Source organism: Phoxinus phoxinus (genome assembly GCF_949152265.1).
Source record: "Phoxinus phoxinus genome assembly, chromosome: 12".
In the NCBI taxonomy this organism is placed as follows: domain Eukaryota; kingdom Metazoa; phylum Chordata; class Actinopteri; order Cypriniformes; family Leuciscidae; genus Phoxinus; species Phoxinus phoxinus.
Window position 1 is genome coordinate 10652197 of NC_136887.1, and position 23694 is coordinate 10675890.

General features: G+C 45.5%; 1 long non-coding RNA gene across 1 annotated transcript; it reads right to left on the bottom strand.

Moving 5' to 3' along the window:
• Positions 1–22338: 22338 nt before the first annotated feature.
• On the bottom strand, positions 22339–22836 carry LOC307008455. The gene is made up of 3 exons (XR_013799823.1): positions 22773–22836; positions 22562–22694; positions 22339–22466 (listed from the first exon to the last, which is right to left on the bottom strand). It is a non-coding gene; the product is annotated as an uncharacterized lncRNA (long non-coding RNA).
• Between the last annotated feature and the right edge of the window lie 858 nt (positions 22837–23694).

Below are 23694 nucleotides of genomic sequence, written 5' to 3' on the forward strand. Positions count from 1 at the left end.
CCTGTTGCTGCCCGTTTGTTGTTCATGTCTTGTGTCTTTGGATTGCTCTACTGGATTTTGACCCTTGCCTGGACTGGTTTTGTGAGTACGGATTTCCCCTAATAAATACTGCGCCTGGACCTTACCTTTTCCTGTGTGTGTGTCGTGACTGAAGGACTCCGTCAAACACAAGGATCCAGCAGTATGTTCGCCAACTTCTCTGCCCCAGCCACCGAGCGGGAGAGGAGAGAGCGTTTTGAGGGAACCCGTCTGGTCATTTTTCGTGGGACCCGGGGAGGTTGCAGAGGAGTGGTTGGTAGAGAAGGAATTCAACACCACTCTCCACCATGGTCCCCCTTCGACTCTGGGCTGGTGAGGGACGGGTCGGAGCCACCGTCTTGCCGTCATAGACGGAGAGGGGGTAGGAGACGCAAGTCTGCCAGTCCGGAGACTGATCTCACCCCAGAGGTCGTGCCAGTGCAGCCCGCTGTCATCCCAGAGGCCGTCCCCGTGCAGCACGCTGTCATCCCAGAGGTCGTGCCTGTGCAGACCGCGGTTGTCCCGGAGGCAGTGCCCGAGCAGCCCGCTGTCGTCCCAGAGGTCATCCTGGAGCAGCCCAGCATCAGTCCTGCCACAGCCAAGAGGGCTGTCTTCCTTTTTTATGTGGGGGTTGTATTGCAGGCATGGAGGAGACACGTGAGCACTGCTGGTCCAGAGACCGTTCCAGTACCAGAGGTCGTCCCCGAACAGCCCGCTATTGTCCCAGAGGCCGTCCTCGAACAGCCCGCTGTTGTCCTGGAGGTCGCCCCGGGGCTGTCCACCATCAGTCCTGCCACGGCCTATAAGGCTGTCTTCCTTTTTTATGCAGTAGCAGTACTGCGTGTTTGGAGGAGACACAGCATGCCTGGCGAGCCTGAGCTTCACGTCACACCTCCAGTTCCTGAGCCGGTGGTGTCTGTTCCAGTTCCTGAGCCGGAGGTGTCTGTTCCAGTTCCTGAGCCGGAGGTGTCTGTTCCAGTTCCTGAGCCGGTGGTGTCTGTTCCAGTTCCTGAACCGGTGGTGTCTGTTCCAGTTCCTGAGCCGGTGGTGTCTGTTGCAGTTCCTGTTCCTGAGCCGGTGGTGCCTGTTGCAGTTCCTGTTCCTGAGCCGGTGGTGTCTGTTGCAGTTCCTGAGCCGGTGGTGTCTGTTGCTGTTCCTGAGCCGGTGGTGTCTGTTGCTGTTCCTGAGCCGGTGGTGTCTGTTGCAGTTCCTGTTCCTGAGCCGGTGGTGTCTGTTGCTGTTCCTGAGCCGGTGGTGTCTGTTGCTGTTCCTGAGCCGGTGGTGTCTGTTGCTGTTCCTGAGCCGGTGGTGTCTGTTGCTGTTCCAGTTCCTGAACCGGTGGTGTCTGTGACTGTTCCTGAGCCAGGGTCTTCACCGCCATGGCCGCCCGAGTGGTCGTCTTCACCCTGGTCGTCTCCGCCGTGGCCGCCCGAGTGGTCTTCACCCTGGTCGTCTCCGCCGTGGCTGCCCGAGTGGTCTTCTTCACCCTGGTCTTCTCCGCCGTGGCCGCCCGAGGGGTCTTCACCGCCGTGGCCGCCCGAGGAGTTTTCACCGCCGTGGCCGCCCGAGGGGTCTTCACCGCCGTGGCCGCCCGAGGAGTTTTCACCGCCGTGGCCGCCCGAGGGGTCTTCACCGCCGTGGCCGCCCGAGGGGTCTTCACCGCCGTGGCCGCCCGAGGGGTCTTCACCGCCGTGGCCGCCCGAGGGGTCTTCACCGCCGTGGCCGCCCGAGGGGTCTTCACCGCCGTGGCCGCCCGAGGGGTCTTCACCACCGTGGCCATCCGAGGGGTCGTCTCCGCCCTGGCCGCCCGATGGACTGTCTGCTTCGCCCTGGCCGCCCGATGGACTGTCTGTTTCGCCCTGGCTGCCGCTTAAGCCGTTCCCCCTTGTTCCTGTTCCCCTCCATGGACCTGGCCCCCCATCCCACCCCCTGATCCTCCACCTTTCCTCCTCCCACCTGGACTCTTGTTTTCTTTGTTTCTTGTGGTCTTGGAGCGTCTGGTAGCCGCTCCGTAGAGGGGAGGTTATGTCACAGTGTCTGGTTTGTGTATTCCTGGTGTCCACTAGATGTCCTCTTCCCCACGGTGTCATCCACATTATAACTACATTTCCCATAATCCTTTGTCTGTTACCCATCAATGTTCATTTCCTTCAGCTGTTTCTCGTCACCTTGTTTGCACTTGTGTATATATACCCAGTCTGTTTCAGTGTTTGTCACGGAGTCCTTGTTTAATGTCCCCACACTTCCGTTCCTGTTGCTGCCCGTTTGTTGTTCATGTCTTGTGTCTTTGGATTGCTCTACTGGATTTTGACCCTTGCCTGGACTGGTTTTGTGAGTACGGATTTCCCCTAATAAATACTGCGCCTGGACCTTACCTTTTCCTGTGTGTGTGTCGTGACATCTTTTTAGTAGCATTTTGTGTTTAGCTTTAGTTAACTATAATAACCCTGAACCAAACAACTACTAATGTCTGAGGTGATCATTGGCCACCACTCGATTAAATCCTTTTTAAGCTCATCAGTTCACTTGACAGATTCTGCTAAAACCCCTTAGCGGCTATTTTCTAGTGAAGTGAAGTACTTTTCTAGTGATGTAAACCTCCTGTCTGCTTGAATGGTGTAATTGCCTTTGGCTGAAAACTTGTCAGCAACAAAACAAAACAATCAAATAAATAAAATAAAATTACACATCTCTTTTCTTTGACAAATTTTGGAGTTAATAAAATGAAAGAAATGAATGAACATGGCGAATAACACTGTTCACACTGCACACAAATCCAATTTGGTGTGAAATCTTTTGTCAACACTGTCATTTTGCAAGTGATGAAATCCGCTCATACAGTTCTGTTCATACAGTTTAACCAGTATTCAAATATATCTAGAGTGGCTGCAATAGTCATTTAAGTGTCAGCATGATGCCTTTCTTCTACAACAGCTGAGAATATATGTCATTGTGCAAGGAGAAGACCGAAAACTGGAAATGTTTCTTCTTTCACAGAACTCAATGCACAGAGAATATTAGAAATATATATTTTTTCCCAATTTCCAGACTTCTGACCTGTTCTTAAATGCATACATGCTTGCCCATACTGTTTCTTAATAGGACTTTGCAATTTACAAGGTATTCCAGGCAGCTGACGAAAGCTCAGCACCTTGAGCATGTGTGAGTGTTTAGTATATAGCTTGAGTCAATTACTCACATGAATGCACTGGGATAAGTACAACTTTTAATCAGGGCTATGGTGACTGGTATAGTTCCTGCAGGATTTAAGGGCTCGTGGGAACACCATCCAGGCTCGCTTTCCACCAACTGTTAGTTTCCCAAGCTTGAAACAGCCATAATAAATGGTAGATGCATAAGGAGTTCTCACTGTGGATACAAAAAAAGCGATTTAACGAATGCTCCTCTGCAATGTGTAGAGCAAATGGAGATGCTTCAGTATTGGCATTTCGAAAGAAGAATCTTCATTTCGGTAGTTCGTGGTATTGATTGACCACAAACATAAACAATGGGGTCTGTTCCTGTTCAAAGCGAGCTCGTGCTGGGCAAATGTGAAGAATAGCTTGTCGCTGAGCATTATCGCATGCTTGGATTTCTGAAATCCATTAAGGGGATCCCTCAGAAAGACAGCCCTTTTCTAAATAGCCACAAACTTCACAGTTAGGTGCTAACGAACAAAGTCCTGCTCCCCTGGCTCTTATGACACTTGAACATTAATTTGATTAATGTTTTAATCCACACTGACTACATGCAGCCAAACAAGAGAAATCGGGAGATCTTGTTGTCATCCATCAAGCTTGTGGAGCTGTATAACGATAAGTCGACCCACGAACTCGGGCTAAAAGGCCTTTTCTTTCTTCTGTGAAATGGTTGGCTGTCTAGGAAAGTCATTGCCAAAGCAGGGGAAGCAAATTACTGTCTTGTCAGAATAATGTATAAAATTCTTTATCACATATCAAACAGCATTTACGTCAATTAAACAAGTGGGTTTTGCACAGGTAATTGATATATTTTTCAAGACTTTTAGAAAATGTACATAAACAATATTGTTTGAGAAGCAAATAGAAGGCGGCAACGAGTGATCAAAAGGTGGGTAATTCGTACTATTTGTCTAAACCCACGTGATGGGTAGGTTTAGGGGCGGGGTCAGGGGTAGGTCATTCGTACGGATTCATAAGAATTTGGCACCTCGTCAAATATGTAGGCATTGCAGTGAGATCGGGTTGTACGTACAGTAGGAGCTTTTTACCATTCACCTTCCAAGCTCTTCCTGCCACTAAGTTGGAGCTTTAGATCGGTGGTTCTCAACCGTTTGTGCATCTCCTCAAATCTCCCCCTCCTCTCCGAATCAATACTGCAAAGCACAAGTCAACCTGCCATGCCAAACAGGACCACAGGAAGATATCAAAGGACCGCATATTGCTTACATTCATCATTATTAAACACACCAACTTCTCCAAAACAGCATCCGTTATAATTTTTTTACAACTATGAGATCATATTGAACTGTGTTCATGCAGAAATACGATGTTATAGCGATCAGTGAGTCTGTTCGGGCATCAATAACGTATGGGCATCAAGCCTAATGTATGACTCCTGTATGTCACTGAAATATTCTTTACCTTTATTACAATTGTCATCCATCAAAACTTTTTGTAACAGTGGTTTTCTTTAAACAGCGCACGTCTGAGCACGTGAGCACCATCAGCGTTTATCACAGGTTTGCGTTTAAAGTCTGTTTAGAGAAAAACGGTGTTGTCTTAGCGGCCCCTAATTTAATAACAAATGACGGAAGTGAATCAATCAAAACTAACTTTAGCTGGAAAATATCTTTATTCAAGAACCGCTATAAAGCCAAAACAATCTGTTACCTTAAATTATACGTTTATCTCTGTAAAGCTGCTTTGAAACAATCTACATTGTTAAAAAAGCGCTAAATAAATGAAGATCACTTGACTTGACTTGACTTTATCCAATTGAGAGATGTAGTTTGCGTAAACAATGTTCATAAAGCAGTTGGGGGTTTTGAGCAGCTGTTCAGTTTATATTTATTTTATATTTATAAATTATATTTATATTTATATTTATTTTATTTTATGCATTTTATATTTCACACAGTATGATAGACAAGAAACGGCTTGGGCTACTCCGAAAAAAATCACAAAATCACGTACGAGAGGGGTGGTGCTTTGTTCATTTTTAATTTAACGTATTAATAATACAATTAACAAATTAAATTAATATATTTAAATACATTTTACACTATCTCGTGACCCCTCTGAAAGCCCCCTTGTGGGCCGCGACCCCCCGGTTGAGAACCCTGCTTTAGATTCAACAATTGAGGAGTTAGCAGCTATTTGATGGGCAGTAAGACATCTGAGAGTTGCAAATGCAATCAACCCTTAAGAAAAGGATTTATATAGAACCTTAAAGGGTTCTGTCAGGCACTTCATAAAACCTTCTAGGGCTGAGGTTCTCAAACTTTTTTGGTCGCGCCCCCCTTTAAACCTTTAAAGGGGTCCTATTATGTCCTTTTGAAAGCTTTTGCATTTCTATGACAAGCAAATTATCGGGCTTGGTCAGATGGTGACAAGTTAAGAAAGATTCAGTGCGATTGGCGTTCAGTGCTGCTTTATAAAGGCAGAGCGCCTACTGCTATTCACGCACTTGGACACTGCGGCCATGGCTGTTTTCTGTTTTTTTTCTGATCTCCTGCGCCCCCCTCTCCTGGAGTACCACCAGCCCTGCACATTTTGTATGTCTACCTCATCTAACGCATCTATAAATCTAGAAACTGCAAGACATGAAATGGGTGTGTCAGATAGGGCTGGTGGTACTCCAGGACAGCTTTGAGAATCACTGCTATAGGCTATAAAACCTCACTGAACCTGTTTTCTAAGAGTGTGGTTTTTGGGTTTGTGGCCTCCCAACTCTGACAGAATTTACTCTCTGGTGATTCCTCTCAAATAGAGAAGGAGAGATAAATGTAAGTTATGACAGTGAAGCCATTCTCATAATCGTAAACAGGTATTTGATGGTCACTAGGGCCTGTATTTTAATGAAGCCAATGAAGTTAGCCAGCTGTACCCTTCAGTGATGCTTTCCCCCAAATCTATTGAAACCGTCAGGGAGAGTGTAAACACAGCATGTAAAATGAGTCCAGAGCCTGCCAATGCTGACATCTTAAGCATTTTTAGCCAACATCTTAAATTGGGTGATATAGGTGGGCTAACAAATAGTAGTTTATATTACGTTATATTATTCATAAGTTTGAACACTGGAAACCTGACCACATTATTACACCAAGGAATATCGGATTTGTGATGAATATTTTTTTTTTTTTTGAACCAGCTGAACCAGTTAAAAAAACAGTCTGAATATCCATTCAGTATTTGTGGGGAAAACCCCCATAAAGATAAAGATGTTACACTATTGTGGCAAACAAGAATAACATTGAATAAACAAAAATTATCATTAGAATTATCGAGTATTCAAAATTAAATATCTATATATAAAATTTAATACGTTTATAAGGCGTCTTTGTACTTTGCACTTTGGTAATCATCCAAATGAAAGTCCAACTGAGGAGCAAGGGGGCACTGGAGGAGGATGAGGGGCTGGTGAAGGACAGAGCAGGAAATGCCAGCGGGAGAAACCAGGGAGGTGATGATGGTGGGAGGAGCCAGGGAGGAGAGGAGAGCAGAAGGATCCAGGTGGGGACCCAGACCACAGCCAGAATGAAGGCCCACAGTGGAGTCGAAGGAGGGAGGAGCCATGGCAGGTTTAACCAGGTGGATGACTAACGGAGACAGAGCCGATGGAGGTGGACACGCTTGAAGAGCTGGAGAGCCGACGAGACCATACGACACTGATGGATCTGGAGACTGCGGAGTCGCAGCGATGACCGTCCGAGGTGGAGCCAGGGTGCCAGAGGTCTGAGACGGAGCTGGCGGGACTGAGGACCAATGCGAAGCCGGAGGGATGGAGGAACAAACCACAGCTGAAGGCCCGGAAGTCCGTGGGGCAGGCAGAACGATCTCCGATCAAGGCGAAGCCTACACAGGAGACTTGGATCTGGGCAGGACCAGCGGGGACAAGAGACACAGGGAAATATTCACTTCACTTTCCTCATAATATACTCAGTCTCAGCGGAGGGAGTGGGCGGAGCTCAATTACATCCCCACAAAATCCAAAAGCACACTGAACTCACGACTCAAGCACCTGCTCAGACTTGTACTTTGGCTGGAGTGATGCTTAAAGGGATAGTTCACTTTAAAATGAAAATTCTGTCATCATATACTCACCCTCAAGTTGTTTCAAACCTGTATGAATTTCTTTCTTCTGCTGAACACAAAGGAAGATATTTTGAAAAATGTCAGTAACAAAACAGTTACCAGGTCCCATTGACTTCCATAGTAGGAAAAAAAAAAATACTATGGAAGTCAATGGGACCTGGTAACCTGTTTTGTTACACGATACACAGTTTGGGCAAACGCACAGACAGTGTTCGTGGATGCGTCATGTTCTCATTGCGGGGACATGACCATCGCAATGTAACGATCGAGACTCGATGACCTCCTCGAGAGAGAGTCCCCTCATCCACACCCCGATCTATTCTCTCCGCAAGAGGGAATACTTCGGCTGGTGGCCAGGGTGATCAGAGGCTGCTGTGTGGAACCAACCCGACGATCTATCCTCGGTCCACACACGCCTTTTCACATTGCAACCCGTGTGGTATCCGGATGAGATCGCTGACCAGTCCCGGCCAGAGGTCGCGGGCTGGTCCAGCATTTCATTCGATGCCCCGGCAGATGAAATCTTGTCTATCGCCGCATCACAAGGTGGGCGTGAGTACGCTGGAGAAGACTCGGCTGTGCTGCCTCCTCCGGGTGTGCCAGCATTGTCCGAGTCTGAACCAGAACTCTGCCATGCTTCCCCAGGCAGTCGCGAGCATTGGGCTTGTGTGGAACCCTCCGCCATGTCCCAAGCGCTTAAGGCTGATGATCGGTTTTTGGGGACGCACCGGCACACGTCGGCCCGCCCCCAATTCCTTTCTTCCTGGACGTGCATGAAGAGGTCATGAGATTACTCAGCGGCCTCTTCCGCCTTCTCTGCCCTCGATGAGGTCGCGGCCAGTGGGTACACTGGGGTTCCCCCTGTGGAGTGTTCTGTGGCAACACAAATGTGTCCCCACAGCGCCTCCACTGGTGTGGTGGCCCTAAGCACCCACCCACCCCAAAGCATGTAGGTTTTTGTCTACTCCGGTGGCAGAGATCTATAGAGCTGGCTGCCACCTCACTGCATGCTTTGCCCATCCCTCAGGTCTACCAGGCCAGGGGTGCTCATTGCTAATGCACGAGGGTGGGGCTGGTCCAGGGCTCTTGCAAGAGCTGCATGCCGCCACCGACCTCGCTCTACGGGCGACGAAGGTGACCACACGCTCCCTGGGTCAGGTGATGTCCACATATGTGGTCCAGAGACAAGAACTGGCTTAGTCTGGTTGATATGTGCGAGGCTGAGCGAACCCGCTTCCTCAACTCCCCATATCCCAGACTGGCCTCCTCGGCGGCGCAGTCGAGGATTCTGCCCAGAGTTCTCGGCCGCCCAGAGCAGACTGAGGCTCTGATCCCGCGGCCAGCTGCTCAGCCGCCGGCTCAGCCGCCGGCTCAGCCGCCGGCTCAGCCGCCTCAGTCTGCTCGCCGCCGAGGGCGCCCTCCTGCGACACTCCCCGCCGGCCCTAGCAGCATCCTTCACCCAGGCCGTGCCTGGAGGTAGTCGCAGGAAGGCGCCCCAGCCCGTGCCAGCCCCGCAGCAATGCGTGCTCCCGTTACGGGCAGCTCAGAGATGGGTTGCAGTTCTTTCTAGGAGGTGGTTGCAGGGCCACTCCTTCCCCAGAAGGAGTGAATGGAGACTCCATCCCCAGGCGGTTCAGCTGATTTGGGATCAGTTCGGGGACGCACAGGTAGACCTGTTTGCCTCCCACGACTCGTCCCACTGTGCCCAGTTTTACTCCCTGACCGAGGGCACGCTCGGCACGGACGCACTGGCGCACAGCTGGTCGCGGGGCCTCCGCAAGTATGCGTTTCCCCCAGTGAGCCTTCTTGCACAGACCCTGTGCAAGATCAGGGAGGACGAGGAGCAGGTCATATTGGTTGCGCCACACTGGCCCACCCGAACCTAGTTCTCCGAACTTGTACTCCTCGCGACAGCACCTCCCTGGCCAATTCCTCTGAGGAAGGACCTCCTTTCTCAGGGACGGGGCACCCTTTGGTACCCTCGTCCCGATCTCTGGAACCTCCACGTGTGGCTCCTGGACGGGACGAGGCAGGTTTGAGTACCCTACCACCAGCGGTGGTGGCTACCATCACTTTCGCTAGAGCGTCATCCACTAGACATGCCTACGCGTTGAAGTGGAACCTCTTCGTCTCTTGGTGCTCTTCTCACTCAGAAGACCCCAGATCATGCCCGATCAGTGTCGTGCTTTCCTTCCTGCAGGATTGGTTGGAGCGAAGGCTGTCTCCCTCCACCCTGAAAGTGTATGTTGCTGCTATCGCCGCACATCACGACGCACTCGAAGGTAAGTCCGTGGGAAAGCACGACCTGGTCATCAGGTTCCTGAGAGGAGCGAGGAGACTACATCCTCCTCGCCCTCCTCTCGTTCCCTCTTGGGACCTCTCAGTGGTTCTAACTGCCCTGCAGAGTGCTCCCTTTGAGCCTCTGCAATCAGTGGAGCTTAAGTTCCTGTCAATCAAGACAGCGCTCCTGGTTGCATTGGCCTCCATCAAGAGGGTAGGGGACCTGCACGCATTTTCTGTAGACGAAGCATGCCTGGAATTCGGGCCGGCTGATTCTCACGTGATCCTGAGACCCCGGCCTGGATATGTGCCCAAGGTTCCCACCACTCCCTTCCGGGACCAGGTGGTGAACCTGCAAGTGCTGCCCCTGGAGGAGGCAGACCCAGCCTTGGCATTGCTCTGTCCAGTACGCGCCCTCCGTGCTTACGTAGACAGAACGCAGTGTTCAGGACCTCAGACCAGCTCTTTGTCTGTTATGGTGGGAAGCTGAAGGGAAAGGCTCTCTCCAAGCAAAGGTTGTCTCACTGGATAGTGGACGCCATTGCTTTGGCTTACCAGCAGCAAGGTCGACCGTGCCCCCTTGGTGTGACGGCCCACTCCACCCGGAGTCTGGCCTCCTCTTGGGCTCTAGCGCATGGCGCCTCGCTAACAGACATCTGCAGAGCTGCAGGCTGGGCGACACCCAACACATTCGCCAGATTCTATAATCTCCGAGTGGAGCCAGTGTCCTCCCATGGACCTCCCATGTACCGCTGGAACAGCCGAGTTCAGCCTTGGCTCCTTCAGCGAAGAAACATATCTGCATGTTGCCAGCTCACTTCCTTTATACCCACATGGTGGGGCGGAGTTATGCTATGCAAATTCAGCAGACCCATGGCATTTGCTTGCCATTGGCTCGTTGTATTACTGTTCGAAGAGGATAGGCTTCTAAGCGAACCCCATTTCGTCGTCATTCGACGTAACGTCTCCGTTCCCTACTCAGGGAACGAGGGTTACATCCGTAACCGATACGTTACTTTCCCTGGTAATTAGTTACTTTTGTAACTCAGTTACTAACTCAGTTACTTTTTGTGTGAAGTAACTAGTAACTATAACTAATTACCTTTAAGTAACTTACCCAACACTGCTCGGGAGAATAAATACCGTAACAAGTATACATTTATGGACAGCTCAGAAAGCACAATTATGATATAAAGTTCTTTGGCGTAGGCACCATCCGTTGCTTGCATTCCGAGGGTACGGAATCTGCATTTCCTGCCTGAAGACGAAGACAGGGGTGCAGCAGACCCCCTGTGAGGTATGGGAAGGGACCATCCTGGTGGTGGTGGGGTGGATGGAGGGGAAGGAACCATCGTGGAGGTGGTGGGGAGGATGGAGATGAATGAAAGCGTCAGCATCTGCAAACTCAGACATGTGTAAGTACCGCTCTTTTATATTGCAAGTATTAGACGATTGGATAGATGAGAAGGTAATAAGTGACGTAACAATTGAGTCTTCCCAGCAGAACTTAAGCTAAAGCTTTCATATCTTTTTCCTATTTATCACCAAAACTCTGGAACAATCTTCGTAACATTGACCAGGAAGCAGACACACTCTGTCAGTTCAAATCTAGACTAAAAACACATTTCTTTGGCCTAGCATACACATACACATAACACATTATAGACTATTATAATACGATGTTAAGCTGCATAGTTTAGATCAGCTGGAACCGGGAACACTTCCCATAAATCCTGATGTACTTGTTACATCATAAGAAGGATGGCGTCTACACTAATAGTAGTCTCTCTGTTTATTCCTCCGGATCCAGACCGCATCCAGATCTGATGAAAGACCTGCACCTGGACATGATGACAACGCAGTCCTGAAGTGTCAACTAGTGTCTCCCCTATGGTGGACCTGCGCCAGGACCCATCCACAACGCATCCCTGAAGTGCCAGCTTTATCAGATCTGTGAAGGCCTCATCGACATGACAGCCATCGGCACTGATCCTCAACAAACTCGTATCCATGGGATGGAAATGGATAAATACTCTGAATGTTCTGATCCAATCTGACTTCTGACCTGTAATGTTGCCTGGATCATAATCATACACTGTTCGTTCGTTGGCCAGAGGAGAACTGCCCCCCGACTGAGCCTGGTTTATATTATTATATATTTGTAATATATTATTGATAATATTATTGATCTGCCTTAAGGTGGACGATGACGCAATTTTCTTCTAGAAACAAACTTTGTTGTATTATTTTATTGTCATCACTGTGAAGCTGCTTTGATACAATCTGTATTGTAAAAAGCGCTATATAAATAAAGGTGACTTGACTTTATGCATTGTGTCTTGATCTTTTATAATGACCAGATGTTGGAAAATACAATTTTTCATGTATAACTGGAGGACGAGGTTCTGTAGTTGTTTACGCAAAATCACAAATTGTGATACTTTCAGGCCTGAATGACAGTATTTTTTAGCATCGTCAGTTCTTCTCACTTTACATCCTTATAAAACAGCTCTGTGCAGCAGAAATCACCCAGCAACATGGAGAACTGTGAAGACAAAACAAGCACAGCGAAGTGCGAGCCCTGCAAAATGCTAATAAGGGTACATCACTGAGAATTTATTGTGTTTTTAATGGCTGAAAAATATATTCAAAACAAAAGATGAATTAAGAGGTTTGCATTACAATTGGCTTTGTCCAAAATATACATGCACTGCAGAAAATAATTTTAGATAAAAAGAAAGGTGCTGAAGAAAGAACTGAAGATTAACTTTATTGTATGTTTTAGGTTTTTAGGTTTACTTGCTGTCACGAAGTTTAAACAACTTAAAACCTCCAGGACAACAAGTAGAGCATCTTCATGCAGATTTTTTTTTTTTATTATTTTTAAAAACACAAGTACAATTGATGAGTTTTATTATAATAACAATTTATTATATAATTTATTAATTTATGTATTATTTTACATTCAAATACAATAAAAAATGTTGAAACAATTCCGTCCCGGTCACCCTTTTCCCATCATGCAGTAGGGCAGGGGTTTTCAAAGTGGGGGCCGCCAGGGGGCGCCAGGGGGGCCGCAGCAAGTTGGAAGAAAAAAAAAGCGAAATAAAAAAGGTAAAAACCTTACAAATATTTATATTATTATGAGTATTGTTATGAAATAGCATTATAATAATTTGTTGCATAGCCTGTCTGAACATTATACTTTTAATGCTAATATTTTAGAGATGCACCGATTGATTGGCCGATTTTCACGTGATCGGAACCAAGTCGGCACCAAGCTGACTGTACCATCTCTAGGGTCTACAACCCATCTTGTTGTATCAACCTGAACAAGTCATTCTTGTACCAATATCGGGTTCTTCCATTCGGCCTAGCAATCTCCCCTCGCACATTCACCAAGTGCATGGATGCAGCTCTGGCCCCACTGAGGAAAAAACATTTTGACAGACGCATCCTCACGGGCTGGGGCACGGTCATGGACGGCCGCTTTACGAGAGGTCTCTGGCAAGACCATCATTCTTCATGGCACATAAATTGCCTGGAAATGTTGGCGGTGTTCCGAGCTCTGAGGAGTTTTTTGCCAGACCTCCTCCAAGGTCGCCACGTTCTTGGGAGAATACGTCAGTGGTGTCCTATTTAAACCGCCAGGGGTGCAGACTGGCGCATCAGATCCTCCTGTGGTCCCAGCGGAGACTGTCGTCTCTCAAGGCGATGTATGTCCCGGGGGACCAGAACCAGGGAGCAGACATGCTGTCGAGGCAGGGGCTGAGGCCCGGGGAATGGAGTCTCCACCCCGAGACAGTGGAGTTAATATGCGACAGGTTCGGCCCAGTGGAAGTGGACCTATTTGCGTCTCGAGAGACGACACACTGTCCACTGTGGTTCTTCCTCACGCATCCGGCCACGCTGGGGTTGGATGCCATGGTACAGACGTGGCCGAGGCACATGTATGCCTTTCCCAAGATCGTTCTGCTCCCGGGAGTTCTGGAAAGGGTCCGTCAGGACGGGCTCAGCCTACTATTAGTAGCCCCGTTGTGGCCAGCCCGAGTATGGTTCTCAGACATCATATCACTCCTGGCAGGCCCACCATGGCAGATCCCTCTGAGGAGGGACCTGCTGTCCCAGGCAGGGGGCTTAGTTCTCCACCCTCGGCCTGAGCTGTGGAAACTGTGGGTCTGGCCCCTGAGGGGGCACATTACCTAGAAGCCGGCCTATCAGCGGGAGTGGTTGAGACTATTCTCAGTTCGAGAGCTCCCTCCACGAGGAAATTGTACGGCCTGAAGTGGAATGTATTTTCCATTTGGTGCAGAGAGCGTGAATTGGACCCAGTTAACTGCCCGGTCGCTTCAGTACTGGAGTTTCTCCAAGACCGCTTCTCTGCTGGGCTTACCCGTCCACACTCAAGGCTGCCATTGTGGCTTTCCACGCTCCTCTGGGTGATGGGCCTCTGGGGATGCATTAGCTGGTCGTACGCTTCCTCCGTGGGGTCTGGAGGATGAGACCTGCGACTCGCACCAGGGTTCCCACCTGGGACCTGGCAGTGGTCCTCGAAGGGTTGGTTGAGGCCCCCTTCGAACCACTGGAGTCGGCCGAGGCCAAGAACCTGACTCTCAAGATGGCCGTTCTCCTTGCCATCACCTCTCTTAAGAGGGTAGGAGATCTTTGAGTTTGCTCCTGGGAGAGTCAAGGTCGTCCTGCACCCCAGTTTGGGCTACGTCCCTAAGGTGCCGGCCAATATGGCGAAGTCTACGGTTCCTCAGGCGTTTCATCCCCCACCTCAGGTGACGGCAGAGGATGGAAGACTTCATCTGCTCTGCCCTGTTAGAGCACTAAGCATATACGTTCAGAGGTCATCACAGTGGAGGAAGACGGACCAGTTGCTGGTGTGCTTCGGGTCCCCCAAGAAGGGCTTCCCGCCTCTAAACAAACCATCAGCAACTGGATCGGTCAGACTATTTCCCTGGCCTATCAAGTGCGCAATTTGCCTTCACCTATGGCCGTGAGGGCTCACTTTACTAGAGGCATGGAGTCCTCCAAAGCCCTCCTTTCAGGGGCACCTATCCATGATATATGTGAGGCGGCTGGCTGGGCCACTCCGCACACATTCATTAGATTCTACAGTCTGGACCTTCCCTCTACACCCGGCGCACAAGTGCTGGGACAGGCGGGTTTCGTTGTAGCATAGTGGGTATCTCGTTCCCATAGTGTCGTCACCGTCGTTCCCTTTCTCAGGGAACGTCTTGGGTTATGACTGTAACCTTTGTTCCCTGAGAAAGGGAAAGAGACACTGTGTCACCCCGCCTGGAGCGACTTGCTTCATAGCAAAGCTAACTCTGCTGTGGGCCGGCGTGACTTTGTACACATCCGCTTATGCCGTCACACGCTACGTCATCACGCAACGCCAATAGCATTGGACTAGTTTCATTCATGAATTCAGACGCGCTACGCTGATGGGCGTTCCCATAGTCTCGTCACTGACGCAGTGTCTCGTTTCCTTTCTCAGGGAACAAGGGTTAACCCGAGACGTTTTGCTATCTGTGAAGATTATGGAACATGTTCAAGTTGGTCACACAGATGACAAACGAAACCTGCTTGGTTTAAAAGTGACTTCTGTGTGAGTTGTGCTTAATACGTCACTACACTTGCTGAAATATTGCTAATGTGACCGCACCAATAATAAGGTGACTGGGGGTGAGTTTCCGGAAATTGTCCCGGTTTTTGGTGTTCTGTCCTCGACTGGAGCTGTCCCCGGAAATGTTCCCGTTTTACAGTTCGTTCTGCAGTCACAAAACAGTAATTTCCACATATCTTAACTATATTATATATAGGGTAATTCAATATTCAACAATTTATTGTCCCTGGTTTTTAATTAATAGATAATAACAAATGAGATTTCAGTGATATTTTAACCACTCAAATAGGAAGTGTCCCCAGTTTCAGAAATCTGGTCTCTTTAACCTACAGTATAGGCTGAATTGCACCAGGGTTATGGTACTATGGCATACTATGTCTGTCATATATTTATAAACAAAACACAGCTCTGTTATTTGTGTATTTTTGAGTATTTTTAGTATTTCACTTAATTTTACATGTTCATTTTGACAGCTCAACATTTGCAATCAGTTCAGTTAAAAAAATACATGCATAGTTGTTACTTCATCATCTTCAGTTCTACGAACACTTTTCAATTTTATTTTACAGTGTGTTGGAGTCCTAATACTGCTCCTGGCTAATGTGGCACCCAGCCAAAACATTTGCTCGACTTTAGCTGGCTCTTGCCGTGCCCTACAGGACAAAGCTAGTGTACGTCCTGACACATTGCATTGCAGTAGAACTCAGCAGAAGCAGGATTTGAAGGTTGCTTCAGGCATTATCTTCTTTTCATCTTGTACGATCCTAAGCATCTACAGCCACTGCTAAACACCCTGTTGTTGGCGGATCCTCTATCAAGGTTTACATTTCTATGTATGCTTTTTGCTGACACTTTCCTACCAAAGTGACGATAAAGTTTACTGATGACCTAGCAACTGAGAGCAGGATGCTCAACTTCTACTGTATATGTACTATCAAAGTGAAATAACAGCACAGTCATCATGCATAATGGCACCGCTTGAAGCAGTCACCAAGGGAAGCTGTTGATACAGCCTGGTTATTGAAAAGCTTCTGAGTACTTAATGCACCTCTCAGTCTTTTCAGACGTTCCCAGCGAGTCGTTTAGGGGTAATTGTGGTTATAATTGGGTCCATGCTATCCATGTTGTCTCCCAATGTATTCTCTTACAGTACTGATAAGGAGTAAGATGAAGTGGACATTTGCAAAGTTGTTGGTCCTTCAGTGGTTTATACTGCTTAATGTGCAACAAACATACTCTAATGTCTATAAAGGGACATTGTGGTGGGAAAAATATGAGATGGGAGGAAAACCTATATTTCAATACTTTTTTGTGAGTGAACGCGAAAGTTTTTGCGAGTGAACGCAAAGGGTTTGCGAGCAAAATATATATTTTTCTCACAGGAACACAAACATTTTGAGAGGGAACACCAATTTTTTGGGGGAATGCAAAACATTTGCGAGAGAACGCAAAAGCATTGTCTTATTTTTTTTCTTCCCATCTCATTTAGTTTAGTTCAACAGCATAAACCAAATAACTTTCATTATCACATAGACACTCTTCTAAAATGTTTGAGTGCCAGCAGCACTTCATAAACTGAGGAACTCTTTGTGTCTCAACAAGACAGTCTGTCCTGTCAGTCTCACGAGCCAAAGATGTAACTATCAGCATTTATTTGGTGCGTCAAAAAATCTGGCCAACAATTTGCAATCAATTTATATTTAATTCATAAAGTGAAGATTATGCAATATTTTATTTACATACATTTGCTTATTCAATTTCTGTAGTATTTCTTACAACATGAATGATACATTTCGTTCTTCGTTCTTATTTTAATATAAAATAAAATAACAAAAATAACTGTGTTATGATATATAGTATATCATGAAATAAAATGTATCATATCATGAAATAATATATTTCTCATATCACCCATCTGTAATGCATATGCAAATGTTATTTCGGGGAACTCCAGATCAGCGTGTGAATGAATCTGTAATCAAACATCTGGAAAAAAATCAAAACAATAGAGAGCAAAAATTGTGAAGTAGTCCTCAGAAGCCACGTGTCATAAAGAAATTACACTTTGGCGAAAGCTACTTACTGACCAAACCGCATGTAAATGAAAGTAAATTGTATGCTAATTACATAAGTTACTACGGTTTCGAGAAACAGTTGTGAGTGGTTAATTCTCACGTGATGTATAGGCTACTATGTGAGTTACATTGTTATTCACGAAATACATCTCATGACTGTCTTTCTTCTTTGTCATTGAAAAGTCAAGTCACCTTCACCTTACAATACAGATTGTTTCAAAGCAGCGTTGAAAGCAGCAGAAAATAATGCAACAAAGTTTGTTTTCTTTGAAAGACAAAGGGGGATAATTGATATGAGGCCACCATGATAAGACTGCCATGATTTTACTGTTAAAATTGCATAATATCTGGTTTGTGTATATAGGTTTAGAAAGATATAAGGGTGAGTAAATGTTATTTTTGGGTGAACTATCCCTTTAAGTCAACAATGAATTTGATTTCATTGTACTTACAGTAAGTTCAAGAAAAGGTATACAGATATTGCTCTACACATTTGCTGAAATCACTGGCATGCAGAACGAAGTTTAAGTTGTTCAAAACAAACTAGAGCACTCATCTAAATTTAAAGACCAAGAACAAATTAACAACAGGACAAAAGCATTATGCCTGAATGGGAAGATAATTGTTTGTAGCTCCTGTTATAGACAATTTGAGAGAATCTCCTCCCACATGGCAAAATAACCAACCTAGGTTGCCTCAGATTTATGGCGAAGATGAAACCGATTTAAAAATACATTACATAAAGATTTAAACATACATGGCATGAAGACAAATAAAAAAAATACGAGAAGTGTTTTTTTTTTTCAAGATCCAAGATTTCCCAAGGGCTTCAGGAGTTTGAATATTCAATGCATGTTGCTGTGGCAGAGCAGGGCTCATCATACAAAATTCATACCTCTGGATACAAACAATGATATTGCACAGTAATGAAGCAACTAAAATCCTACCAGATTGACTGAAATGATGGAAAATGTTTATCTTTCAGTCTGCACTGAAAGTACTGAGGCGATACTGTGTGAAACACAGAACAACTCTTTGTCCAGCCTTCAGCAATGTTTGTTTTCTAAATAATTAATAGCTCTTTATAGGACATTCAGTGAGTTTGGGTGAACTGTCAAGATTTTTTTTGTTTTAGACTCTGTTCGCCAGTTTGATAAAAGACAGAACTCAATCTGAAAACCAGCGGCGTTCAATAAAAGGGATTACTGAGCCAGTCTCAATTTCCATTAAAGGTGAAAAACCCCAATGGCATAAAATAATAAAAAAGAGCAACCTCTGTTTTTTTCTTTTTTTTTTTTCTCAATAAAGAGATCTGCCATGTTTCTCACAGCCCATTCTCACATTGGACTCCTTTCTCTCAGTATTTTCTCTTGTCTCAGTTGTGTCTACTTTTATGTCTCCTAAGGAATTACAGGAGAAACACAGATACACTGTTGATCCTAAAATGAGAGCTATTTGAGAATCACTACTAAGACTCATGAGCTTAAAAAAAGCAACCTCTGAGCAATAATATATCCCTAAAATGGAGTCTTGAAAGAGATTACAGCAAGACAATGAAGATAGGCTCTATGTTTCTTCCACCATATTCTCAGTTTTGACTCTTTTTCTCTTAAAGCTACACTGTGTAACTTTTTTAGTTTATTCTTAGCTAAAAACACTTAGTTCTTTCAAAAATATATGTGCTCATTAATGTATATTTACTTCGTTCAAGTAATAAAGTATTCTCGTGAGTGTATAATATGCCATTGAAAATACATACGGGTGAGGGGTTCGAATGTCAGTCGCCATGTTGCCCCTCCATCTTGAAAGTACATTAGCCAAAGAGGGACATACCCGTTAATTCAAGCTTCGCCTTTCGCGTCTCCGCAATTCACTGGCACCGGCCCTGTTTTTATTTTTCCCTCTACCTCTCCCTCTCCCTCGCACCTCCGTCACATCAACTGATCTCTGCTCACGGAGAAAATGATATAGCCTACAATGTAAACTTTGCCTTACGCTAGTGATGTCGTACAATATACAGAATAACGATAGCACTGATAAAAGTTACTTTACTAAGATTAGCTTGCATTCGTCTGGGAACCTGATAGCTGATGTTAGCAATGAAATGGTAAAAAAAAATAACGAAATCATAAAACTATTATTTATTTTACATAGATGTCATAACCTATATGTTAAGTGACAAATTAAATTACTGCAAATTATAATAGTTTTCTAAAGTAACCTCATCATGAAGGAATACTCATGGACGAGGTCGAACTGGAAGCCATGTTAATCTTGGACTACATTGGCCACCGTAGGAGTTAAAACGAAATCGGAATTGAGAGGAACAGAAACTAATATTCACTGGATGGTCATATACCTTTTCACCGCTAGATGGGGGTAAAAATCACACAGTGTAGCTTTAAATATTTATTATGTCTCATTTTATTTCTCCAAATAAATTTTATGAGAAACATCTGAAATGCTGTTGATATTAAAATGAGAGATATATAAGAATCAAAAGTCTCCTGAGCTTAGGAAAAGCAACCACTGCTTTCATATTTTATATTAAAAAATAATATGTTATTTTTGTTCTGGACTGTGCTGTTTGGCATATGCACCTATATACAGTATAGTCTCTGACATAACAGGACCTTCCTATGCAAAAATTTATATTTATATCATGGATTTTAGAATGGCTAGATTGCTGTATTCCAGGTGATATTTAGAATCATACTTAATGCTCACTGTTGATTTTGAGTGCTTAGCATTTGTAAGAGGTCCTTATACAGAAGCTGGTGCACCTCAGTGTCCTGCAGTGCACTGCGGTCAATATAGCCACAGAATAATGTGGGCACAGGTGAAGCATTTATGGAAAATAATTGACGGGTTGAGTAATTCATATATATGCAAACCTAAATTAGCGCATCCCAGAACAACAAAAACTAAATTTAGATGCTTACCTGTGCAAAAGTCGCCTCCACAATGCTAGCATGTTGTGGCTGGTTGCCAGGGTACTTGGCAGGATGCACTTACCAGTACACACTTAGTATATCAATGTCAACTGAGATTCAGTTGTTTTTGGACCATTCCATTCCCCCCCCCCCCCCCTCTCTCTCTCTCTCTCTCTCTCTCTCTCTCTCTCTCTCTCTCTCTCTCTCTCTCTCTCAAACACATGCACTGTTCTAAATGCTAGTGTGCCGTTAAGTGCCCCCATGTGTGAAATAGCTAGTAAACAAATTAAACTAATGTGTGGGAAGCATTCTTGCTGCAAAATGGCTGCTGCGAAACTCTCCAACTGGTTGTCAGGCGCCTGAAGCTCCAAAGGTGTCGAACTCCTGAAGAAAAAAGACCTGGTGATGCATATTCAGCATGTAGCCTTAGCTAACCCACGCGGAATAATCAGTCATGAACTGCTCACAGCATGTATTTGATAAGACCAGGGAAGATGGGAACGTAAGTTTTATGCATATCTTTTTGAATTTCAGTGAACTCCAAGAAAAACAGAGCATTTCATATTCGCAGCCACTTCCGTGGCTCTATTTTCAAGCTCTAATTAGCACAGCTCTCAAAATAAACCATTATTGAATCTGGCCTTTGAGATCTCTACCACTAAACCGATTGCTCATTTTAGAGTCACATCCTTTGTGGTCTGATTTCTACAACTGCAGAGCTAATGCCATGTTCCAGACAATGTCGGAGATGGAGATACTCAAAGTGAATCATATGTCACGGTCTAATGTAAACAAAACAATATGGCGGCATGACTCACCGAAAAAATACATTTTCCTATTCCAATTATGGCACAAACGAAATCCATGAACACAAAAGGCTCTGACTTTACCTATCAAATTATATTAAATATGAACCCTTCTTAGGAATACGTCAAATGTAAAAATGACAAACTACACAATGAAAACAAGTGAAAAAAGTAGTACACACCTGTCTTTTGATTAACTCCAAATAAATCTCAGCTGTTCTATCTATGCATACATACATTCACACACTCTCACAGAAAAACGAAATTTCACAAGACATTAAATCTCACTTTTTCAAGAAGGATTTTCAACCTTGATTGTAATTCCAATATTATGTACAGTAGGAGGTCGATGGGTTCCAAATTATAATGCAGCATTATGTTTTAATGAAACATTTAGAAAACGAAAATGTGCATATTTCATTTTGACCGTAAAGACATGGAAGCATCAGGAACCATTGCATACTCTATGAAAAAGACTGCCGACAGAAACAGAAGGACAAGGTTTAGGGCGGGTTTAAACTCTCAGTCTAGCATGTTAAGCTGAGCAAATCTGTTTGAGCTGAACAAATCTATAATATATTTTAGGACATCCTCAAGCCACAGCGTCAGGCCACTGCCGTCAGACAAAACAGCATTATGCCTCTGTAGCAAGTGGCTCAATTTTAAAGACTACGCCACCCCAGGTTAACGGGGAAAAACAACCAAAATAAAGCACACAAATACGTTCCACCTAGGAAGGCAAGAGGCATGGGCTTCCGCACAAAATTATCTTTTATTAAAGCTAAAAGTTGATCAACCATGATTTAAAATCAATAATTCACATGGGTAATGATTGAAGTAAACAAAGCAAAGAAATAATAAACAAAAGAAATAGACAAGGTTTTACAATGAACCTTCACAAGATTAAATAATTCACTGGGTCATGATTGAAGTGAACAAAGCAAAGAAATAATAAACAAAAGAAATAGACAAGGTTTTACAATAAACCTGCACGGATTCACACTAAACCTTCACAGATTCACAATAAACCTTTCACGGATTCACAATAAATCTTCACAAATTCACAATAAACCTTTCACAATACACCTTCACAGGGGCTGAGGCTTCCGGTCAGGAGCAGGCTAGTGTGCTGGCAGCAAGTCTACAAGAAGCACGCCAACCCAACGTACACCCACCAAATTCACTGCAAATAGCCAAAAATAGTGACACGGCAATAATGAAACTGCAATAACACTCTTAGTGAAGCAAAACCTGCAATGCGACAACGCACCAGCCCGCACCAGAAAGTCCTCAGCTCTTGACTTGAACGTAACGGTGTGTAGAAAGCAGCAGCGTGGCTTTAAAGAGCGAGTGCGGAGAGAGAGAGCGCGCGCGCGCTGTTCAATGTGACTGCTCACTTAGCCCGCTTTAACGTCCATGAAGACCTTCAAAACAGTAAACAAGAAAGTTTACGACTAACAAAGTTGTCGACCAGTTACCCACCCAATAATACAATGAAGTACTATCCCAGTTTACCTACCAGAGAATACGATAAAGTTACACTTCTAATATCACAAGAGGATCATTTAACAGCCTTGTTGACTGCAACAGCTGGTGTTCCGATCAGTTAAGCTGCGATGCCACACCGATGGAAGCCCTGAAGGCACACCGTACTGGAACAAATCATCACAACCCAAGTCAGGACAAAAAGAAAAACTTCCCACTACGCCCCAAGATGATACCAAGCCTACCTGGGAGTAAGCAGCAACCAACGCGCACAAACCCTCAGCAACCCAGCGGCACACTCAATCTGTGGTTACGACGGAAGGGGCGGTCTTTCAACCATGACGCACCCCAGGAGGCATGAATGAACTGTTTATATCCCCCAATGGGCGATTGCTCATTGGCCACGTAGCAAATAGTACTGACGTCACACGACTTCACCACATTCTACCCCTTACTTTTGTGTCGTCGCCCCGACGATAGATACAAATCAGAGAACATCAGTACCAAGGCCTAAACAACCCAGAACTAATACTAGACACTGTCCCTGAAACAGATACCTCATCCCTTACATTCTCCACTGCTCGTGGAAGATGATGGATGTTAGAATGTTGCCCCGCTGTGGCTCGTCTCGTTCGTCACACAGCCTCAGCACTATCCCTAGATCGGTCTAAGGGAAGAAAGATGGACGTGCCAGGAAGACTCAAATCCACATCATGCGCCAAATTGTTTACAGAAGGCAAGGACTCTACAGAGGGCCCTACGCCTTCCAGAAGAGGTGGCACTGGTGCTACCGGAATCATACAAGGTGCTGGTAGTTCTGACACAGCAGAACATCCTTCCCCAAGTTGACCTGACATGGCCGGCAAAACCTCCTCAACAGCCACCCAAAGACCCAATCTCTCCGAGTCACCCGGTGAGGACAACTGGCTAACTGGGGGGCTATCAGGACATAAAACAATTGGGGAGTCCTGCTGTATTCAAGTCTTAGTCAGAGAACGATGAATACGCTTAACCTTTTCCAAATCATCAGCGGGTGCAACAGTATACACAGACCCTCCATCTTTTGGTGCCCGCAGTACTCGATGCAGCACAGAGCTCCACAGGTCCTGGATTTTATGACGACCTCTCACGCTATGATCACGGAGATAAACCAGTGTACCCTCCCTC